This window comes from Gigantopelta aegis, chromosome 12, assembly GCF_016097555.1.
Source record: "Gigantopelta aegis isolate Gae_Host chromosome 12, Gae_host_genome, whole genome shotgun sequence".
In the NCBI taxonomy this organism is placed as follows: Eukaryota; Metazoa; Mollusca; class Gastropoda; order Neomphalida; family Peltospiridae; genus Gigantopelta; species Gigantopelta aegis.
In genome coordinates, this window is record NC_054710.1 from 19,516,271 (window position 1) to 19,525,948 (window position 9,678).

The following is a 9,678-nucleotide window of genomic DNA, read 5'->3' on the forward strand; positions in this document are numbered from 1 at the left end:
GACACTTTTCATCAATAAAACGAACTGAACAGTGCTGATGGATGTATTACGAGTGCTCGAAATTGCTCAGGAAGATGTCAAAGAGCATAGAAATTATGTCTAAAGACGAGTACATGAAAGTATAAGACAGGCGTAAGAGGAGGCGGTGTGTGTGTGTGTGTGTGTGTGTGTGGGTGGGTGACCCCCCCCCCCCCCCCCCCCCAGTGCTGGAGCAAATCCTTAAATTTGGGCAAACATTGTAGAGATATTCGAGGAAAGTGTGGTAAACTTAGGCGTGTTTACCATCCATTTACATGAATCTACCCACAAAACTAGTTGCAAGAATGCGTAATGATTCGCTTGCAACCCTATATAGCCGTTCGGCAGCATAGACGTATGGGCAGGCTGCTTTTGCCCGAATTAAACAAAAATGCCCGAATCTGGATAACATTTTATTATTATTATTATTAGCATTACAGCTATATAGGGTTGAAAACTACCACAACGCATTTTTACATGGATTACAACTAATTTTGAGGGTAGAATGATTAAAATACATGGTAAAAAGGTCTCAGGTTAGCAGATATTGACCGAATATCTGTCATTTTTGCCCGAATTTGAGGTTTTGCTCCAACACTAGGGGGCAGTTGTCCCCCTGCCCACTGTCCCGTACACTTATTTTTGGCAGTAACACAAATATTAAGCAAATGTTGTTGTCCAGATTCTAGCACTTTCGTTTAAATCAGCCAAAAATCAGTCACCCCCCACCCCCCACCCCCCACACACACACAAATGGGAGCCCGTACGCCTATGGACGAGCATTGCGAATTTTTTAAGACAGGTATAATCCAATGAAAGAAATTTAAAGACGTCGTTTGTTAAACGATATTAAATTATAGGCGAGCAATGGTTAAAACTATTTAAGCAGTAGCAGTGATGATTTTATTCCACATAAATCTGTTACTATTAGACGAAACAATGCTCCTTAGATGATTGGTAATATTACGACTTTAATAGACGTCATACAAATTAAAAAACCCAAAGAAATACACAATTAGATTAGGAGTTGCAAAGTTATTTCAATTATCCATAAAGCTAAACGTGATTATAATATGAAACTGGATATAATATATTGAATAATGAGCACGGAAGTAAAACCTAACGACAGGTTCTTAACCGATATATAAAACAAAACGACAATTTTAAATCAACATTCCCACCTATTGAAAACAATGGCGTTCTTTAAGAGGGTGATGACAATATTGCAAACGTAATGAATAACTATTTTGTAAACCAAGCTACAGTCGACAGACCAGATCAAGATGTACCAATGCACAGGAAAGGAGGTTGAAGATATCTTAGTATTTGTAAGTGTAAGAAAAGCCAGCGGTCCTGATCTAATAAATAATAAAATTATTAATAAAATTGGAATATATTTAGTCAAACCGTTTATGAAATTATTATTTAATTTGTCTCTGTTTTATTGTACATATCCCACCTATTTGGAAACAGTCGCTGAGTATGAAGATATTCGCCCAATAAGAAATGTTTTATTTAACGAAGCACTCAACACATTTTATTTTGCGGTTATATGGCGTCAGAATTATGGTTAAGGACCACACAGATTTTGAGAGGAAACCCGCTGTCGCCACTTCATGGGCTACTCTTTCCGATTGACAGCAAGGGATCTTTTATTCGCGCTTCCCACAGGCAGGATAGCACAAACCATGGCCTTTGTTGAACCAGTTATGGATCTCTGGTTGGTGCAAGTGGTTTACGCCTACCCATTGAGCCTTGCGGAGCACTCACTCAGGGTTTGGAGTCGGTATCTGGATTAAAAATCCCATCCCTCGACTGGGATCCGAACCCAGTACCTACCAGCCTGTTGACCGAAGGCCTAACCACGACGCCACCGAGGCCGGTCACCCAATAATGTTTTTGTTTTACTATATAGCAGTTTTGATATTAAAACAGTGCTATTGAACCTGAAGATAGTACCATTTGTACTCAATTTAATAATGTTATCAGAGCGATTTACTTTATAAATTATGCATTTTCCGCTATGCTGTTAGTAGTAGGGAGGCCTGTATGGGGTCATGACCTACTTTCCCGTGATCACGTGACCTTGGTAGGAAACAATGGCCTTTGTGTAGGAAACAATGGCCTTTGTATAGGTTGGTGCAGGTGTCTGACCTTGGTAGGAAACAATGGCCTTTGTGTAGGAAACAATGGCACAATGGCCTTTGTGTAGGAAACAATGGTCTTTGTATAGATTGGTACAGGTGTGTGACCTGGGTAGGAAACAATGACCTTTGTGTAGGAGACAATGGCACAATGGCCTTTGTATAGAAGACAATGGCCTCTGTGTAGGTGGGTACAGGTGTGTGGTCTTTATGTAGGAGACAATGGTCTTGATGCAGGTGTGCATCCTTGGACTGAGCTAAGGGTGCCTCCCTCAGCGTATAAAAAGAGTGCATTTGGTTTCATTGTCATTCGTTCGCCGAAAAGTCTACAGATCAACGTTCGTGTTTGTTGAAAGAAAATAGGCTCGTATTTGGATATAAAAAGGGGTGTATTGTTAGTAGCGTCATTTGCTTGCCGTAAGTTCTGTGAAGGAGATCTATTTTTGCTTTTGGAGTTTGAAGATATTCTGAAAGAAGACGATGGCATCGGGATATTCGAGCAGTATTAGTAGCAGCAGCAGTAGCGACGAGGACGACGTCTTGGTCTGCAGATGTTCAGAAAGACATACAATCAAATGTGAAAGAGTGACTACCAAACAAGATGCGAAGAAGACGAGTATTCATTATACGGATCAAACGGATGCTACACGTGAAATTGGGGTTCGAACTGAAGATGGCGAACTCGTGGATGAACCCACAGATCAGACGGATGCTGCCTGTGAAACAGATGCTGCCTGTGAGGAAGACTGCTATTCGAGACGTTACTTGTTCTGTCATCGTCCCGAAATGAGACATTTCTATGAGACGTATGCTCGGTGGCCCATACAATTACGTCAAAAACCAAAAGAACTTGCGAAGGCCGGTTTCTACTACACGGGAGACCACGATGCCATCACCTGTTACTGTTGCGGACTTCGCGTCTACCGATGGAAGAAGACAGACGACCCAGTGATGGAACATTACAGACTCTCTCCAAGATGTCCCTATGTGAACAACATGTTCAGACATTAAATATTTCAGACACTTGTGTGCTATGTTTTCATGTTGTATGTTGTGAATAAAACCGCGAATAACATGTTTTGCTTTCTTAGTTATGTCCTGCGTCCATGAGTGTGTCTCTGGACGTGTCCCTATGGTAGTGACACTGGTAAAGGGTAATATGTTGGTAACGTTGTTTTTGGGGGAGCTCGCACGACGGGATTCGTGTTTGGGAGAAGGGGCACTGGTCATACGTATCACACACATTCAAACATTCCTGTACCATATCTTTATGCGTCATAAGGTATATAAGTTAAATAGTTTTGGAAAACTCGTCATTTGAGGTAGAACCTTCAGAGGAGCAACATGTCAGGCCAGTACAAGTTATATGTACCCGACGTGGATAAGTGGACCCGTTTCTATAAACTGCAGGCAGAAGGTAAACTTCAATCTCATTTTCCAGTGCAACGTGGTGGGAAAAGTCAGATGATGTACAGTGTAGATCGATGTCTAGAACTGTATGACCCTACATGGAAAAAAGAAAAAGAGGTGTCCCCAGCACAACAGGTGGTAGAGCAAGCCAAGGCCGATCTGAAACGGAAACAACAACAACAAAGTTGTAGGGACTGGAAAGCCCCGAAACCGCAGAAGCATTTCTAAATGAACTATAAAAGGAACTATCTTGGTCAGATATCGTCATTTCATTTAGAGTCGTCATGCAGAGCACATGTTCAGAATGTGGTTTCACATTCTCTCGGAGAGACGCCATGTTAAGACATTTTCAACAAAAACATGCTAAAGGTCTACCACCACCACCACCACCACCACAACCACAGCAGCCACCACAGCAGCCACCACCACCACAGCAGCCACCACCACAGCAGCAGCCACCACCACCACCACCAGCAGCCACCACCACCACCACCAGCCACCACCACCACCACCACCACCACCACCACAGCAGCCACCACCACCACCACCACCACCACAGCAGCAGCATCCCCTAAGATTGCTACATGCCTTCACCATGACCCACGTCGTGTGGAAAGACATTTTTGGTATACAAATTGTTGAGGGATGATAAAATCCAGCCGCCTTCCCAGCGCATCACCTGGCTCTACAAACGATGGCAACCCCTCTATGATACAATATAAATGGTTGCTCGAGTGAAATTTGTTCAAGGCATACCCGAGAATTTGGAAAAGGATCATTATTTGGATCCCAGAGTCAGAAATCTCATCGTGTTGGACGACCTGATGTGTATGGCTAATAAAGACCCAAAAATCACCGACCTGTTCACAGAAGGAAGTCATCACAGAAACTTATCCGTCATCGCCATCAACCAGAACCTGTATCACAGCAAGGATCCGACACAGAGAAGAAACTGCCATTATCTAGCGCTGTTCATTAACCCCATCGACAAGCAGCAAGTTCTGACGTTGGCACGGCAGATGTATCCAGAAAACACTCGTCATTTCATGCATCGGTTTGAGGAAGCTACCCACAGGCCCTACAGACATCTCTTGGTGGACTTGAAACCGACCACGCCCGAACATTGGCGTCTTAGACCTAATGGTTTAGAGACGAGGCCGTCCGAATGGTATAAAAGCACGAGCGTAACGGCGAAGGTCTCAGAAGACGTGCAACCACCGTCGAAGAAAGAGCTCTACGTGCAAATCATGCAATGGGACGCATTGAAGAGAAAACTACCAGGCATACCCGCCTACGAAAGTGACGACGAAGAAGAAGATGATGAGGTATAACCCTATCTGAAAAAAGTCAAGAGGATGCAGTCTTGCGATACGTGTGGTCTGGTCTTTAAAGGCGGAAGCGACTTTCAGCGACACGTGAAAATGTGCGAGGAAGGAAATGAAGAGTCGTCGCCCGATTTGGAAAACGAAGGCATTCGTCTCATGGTGGAACGTGAATTCGACATCAATCGTGATTATCTCCAAAGCAAGAGGAAACGCTACGAAGATAAAAACATGTCCCAAGATGCCATCGAAAGAAACACGAAGACACTGCAATGGAAGTTATTTAAAGACACGTACTCTCGCTTTCTGACCTATATGCATTACTTTGACAAAGGTCCCAACACCAGGACAATTCTTCAGTTTGTGAATCCAGAAAGAGATGTGAAACCTCAGATTCGTTCCTGGATCGGCGAATATTTGGATGAACAAGACGACGATGATACCGACGATGAGGAGGACGACGAAGATGAAGAGAAATGAACACTCATATTATTCACATGTCGCCCTTAAGGCCTCTCGATGTAACCCAATGTGTGTCCATTGCATGTGTAGTTGATTGTATAGTGATTGTAATTTAGAAATAAATGAAAAACAAACCATTGCGTTGTTTTTTGTTTTTTTACTCCATGACTAGATTTGTGATTGGATATTTCTACCCCGCTACTTTATAGTAGCAAGAGCTGTGTGCACAAGACAGAACATACCACGGCCTTTGATATACCAGACATAATACACTGGTTGGCTATAGCTTAATAGGCCATCGACGGGGATCGATCCTAGATCGACCACTGTATTTACCCATTTGATAATTAAAAAGCCCTGTAAGAAGGCTAGTAGAGAAATTTTCTGTTTAAAAATCCAGTTATTTCCCTTTGGTCAACACGTACTACTTGTTAAACCCATGGCGGTGCGCGTGTCGCCGACTAACACTAATGGATTAATCACGTGTGACATATCGTCCGTCTCTCTCTCTCTCTCTCTCTCTCTCTCTCTCTCTCTCTCTCTCTCATCCATTGCGGGGTTTTTTTGTTTACTTTATAACTAGATTTGTGATTTAATATTTCTGCCGCTACTTTATAGTACCAAGAGTTGTGTGTACAGGACAGCACATATCACGACCTTTGATATACCAGACATAATACACTGGTTGTTTATAAAGGCTTGTAGTCCAGGGAAATACTCGTGTTTAAAATGCAGTTAAAAGAGCATAGGTTAGGTTGGAGCGCTGAGTTGCAGTCACGCGTTCTTTCTTCATAGCAATGGGCTGGGAGTGTTTCACACACACACACACACACACACACACACACACACACACTAGTTAACACCTTCGCGTTTGACCAAATTCAGTCAACACAGCACACGCACACACACACACAAACGTTTGTATTTATTATAAAATACTGGCCCCATAAGGGGTATGAGATTGTATATATAAAAGATCCCTTGTTACTTATGGAAAAAATGAAGCGGGTTTCCTCTCTAAAACTGTCAAAATTATGTTTTTCATATAATAACCGATGATTCATAAATCAATGTCCTCTAGTGATGTCGCTAAACACAAACAAACTTTGACGGTCAGTGTGCATACCATAACAAATTTATTCTGCTACTTAAGACGGGAACGCGTCGGTATGTCTTTTGCAGTTCACCTGGTTTCATAAACACTCGGAGAAGCGTAATAAAATGCCTTTGTATGAGGGCTGATGAAGAGGTCTGATAAAGTACTCCTCTATTATAAAGCGAATGAATGAATGGCTGAATGACGACAACAAAGAAAACGTCGACAATGTGCTAAAGAAATACAAATGAATGAAAATCATCACACACGCATTTTGTCTGGCGACATGAAAGCCTCACTTTAGACCAAACAGTCAGCAAACAGCTACAGTCCTTCCCCACGAAACATATTTTAACGGCTATTATTTTGGGTGTCTAGAATAAAACACTGTGAAAAAACATTCACGTCTATGTCCACTGTGAATACAAAAATACAACAACACAATAGACGTTATACAATGAAGCCAAAACCAACGTCAGACTTACACCTGGCGTATACATATTGTTATTATTAATTGTTGTTGTTTCTTTGCTTTTATTTGTTTGCTGACACCAGTTTGTTTGGTAATATGCAATACATTGAATTGCATACACCATGATCGCACACCTGCACCAAGGTCATTGTCTCCTACACAAAGGCCATTGTTTCCTCCATGGCCATTGTCTCCTATACAAAGGCCATTGTGCCATTGTCTCCTAAACAAAGGCCATTGTTTCCTACCGAGGCCATACACCTGCACCCACCTATACAAAGGCCATTGTTTCCTACACAAAGGCCATTGTTTCCTATCAAGACCATACACCTGCACCCACCTATACAAAGGCCATTTTTTCCTACACAAAAGACCATTGTGTCATTGTTTCCTACACAAAAGCTATTGTTTCCTACCGAGACCATACACCTGCACCCACCTATACAAAGGTCATTGTTTCCTACACAAAGGCCATTGTTTCCTACCAAGGTCACGTAATCACGGGAAAGTAGGTCATGACCCCATACAGGCCTCCCTACTACTGCTGTTACAATATCAGTGTGGTGCACCATTTGCATGTTTCACTTCAAAATGTATAATATATATATATATATATACATCGTTAAAAGTGTATGTTTATCTCTACATGACAGGCTTGTTTCGTGAGAGAGTTGAATTGCTCTCACTCATCAGATGTAGATTTAATTACACCGTCAACGGAAAGCTGATGACGTAATGGACTCTGTGACGTCGAGGTTACGTCACTATGCAGGTCTATAGGTGATGTGTGGTATGCGCACAGAAGGTATTTGCGTCTGCGTCGACATGCTGATACGAGTTCATTCTTGGAGTTTAGTGTGCTGGTTTCAGGTTTATACATTATGAACAGTTTTTCCTTCAGGCAGAGGTTACATATTTTGCTCGCTGGAGAGTATGACTTTGCTTTGGATAAAATTTTCCACTTAATGGTGTATGGGGTGAATCTATCCTTCAGTGTCCAAATGTACTGACTTAGCGCTGTTGCGTTCTTCTGTGTTGTGTTTTGAAAGCTGGTCGTGTGCACGGTATATCTCGTCTTAAATGTGTTCTGGGTCAAACCAACGTATGTTTCTTGCTTGTTGTCATCGAGTGTATTAACGGTAGCTTGATATATTACTCCTTTATGCAAGCATTTACCCTCAAGTGGACATTCAGCTCTTCGTCTACGGTTGCATTCTCTGGGGGGAACGGCGTCTTTGTCTCTGTGTTGTTGAAGTAGAGTTTTGTTATGCGCTGAAATTATTTTCCCAACATTAGGCATGCAGCTATAGCTAATTTTAACGGTGTTTCGATTTATAATTTTGTGGATAGGGTTGCTTTTGGGAAAGCACTCATCGAGTAGTCTGAGGAACTGGTGACCTACGTTGGTTTTCACGTTGGAGCTATATGGTGGGTTGTACCAGGTGATGTTTCTATTGCGGTTGTTTCTGCGTCTGTTGTTTTCTGCTGTTGGGGTGTATTTGAGGTTATAGTTATATCCGCTCTTGAGTAAGGCTTCCTTATATGGGCGTTTCGCTTCTTCAAAGATGCACTCATTCGAAGATATATCAGAAAGCCTTTTATTTATTGTTTTTGGTATACTGCGGATGATATTTGGAGGGTGGTTGCTCTTGTTGTGGATGTATAAAGGTGTGTTGTTTCATATAGGGTTTGACTGAGCTCTTTTCAAGATCTAGAGTTACGTCTAAGTAATCTACAGATTTTTTGTTGGCGACTATGGTGATCTTGAGTTTATGGTTTGCAAATATTCTGCAAATATCTTTTTTGATTATCTCTATGGTTCTCGGTGACTCATTGAATGCAGCTAGGCCATCGTCGCGATATAGTCCTATATTGTTGCCGTATTTGGCTTGTAGTTCTGAAAGAAGAAACAGCCCGACAATTTCGCAAATTTCTGCTCCATCATAACTACCCATAGTTACATCAAACCGTGATTGTTTGCCTCTTTTGCACCTCGCTTTGCTGTTGTTCAATAGCAGTGAATTTCTTGCAGAACATACTCATGACAATATAACATGAAAAAATGCCCTCATACTTAAACATTGTCTTTCAGTGTTGTCAACATGTTATCGTGCTGAATAGTAATTTTTTACTGAGAGTGTATCTTTCTTAAATGATTACAATATTTAGAGAGGTTGTAACGGTAATGACAATTATATTTGAGACATTTTTTTATTTATTTTTTTGGTCAAATATAAAGATATATGTGTCTGTGTTTGTATGTGTGTGTGTGTGTGTGTATGTGTCTATTTGTGTGTGTATGTGTATGTCTGTGTGTGTGTGTGTGTCTGTGTGTGTCTGTCTGTGTGTGTGTGTATGTGTGTGTGTGTGTGTGGTTGTATGTGTGTGTGTGTCTCTGTGTGTGTCTGTGTTTGTGTCTGTGTGTGACTGTATGTGTGTGTGTATGTGTGTGTGTGTGTATGTGTGTTTGTGTATGTGTGTGTGTTTGACTGTGTGTGTCTGTGTTTGTGTGTGTGTGTGTGTTTGTGTGTCTGTCGGTCTGTGTGTGTCTGTATGTATGTGTGTGACTGTGTGACTGCGTGACTGTGTGTCTGTGTCTGTGTGTGTGTGTGTGTATGTGTGTGTGTGTGTGTGTGTGTGTGTGTCTCTGTGTGTGTGTGTGAGTGTGTGTGTGCCTGTGTGTGTTTGTGTGCGTCTGTGTGTGTCTCTCTCTCTCTCTCTCTCTCTCTCTCTCTCTCTCTCTCTCTGTGTGTG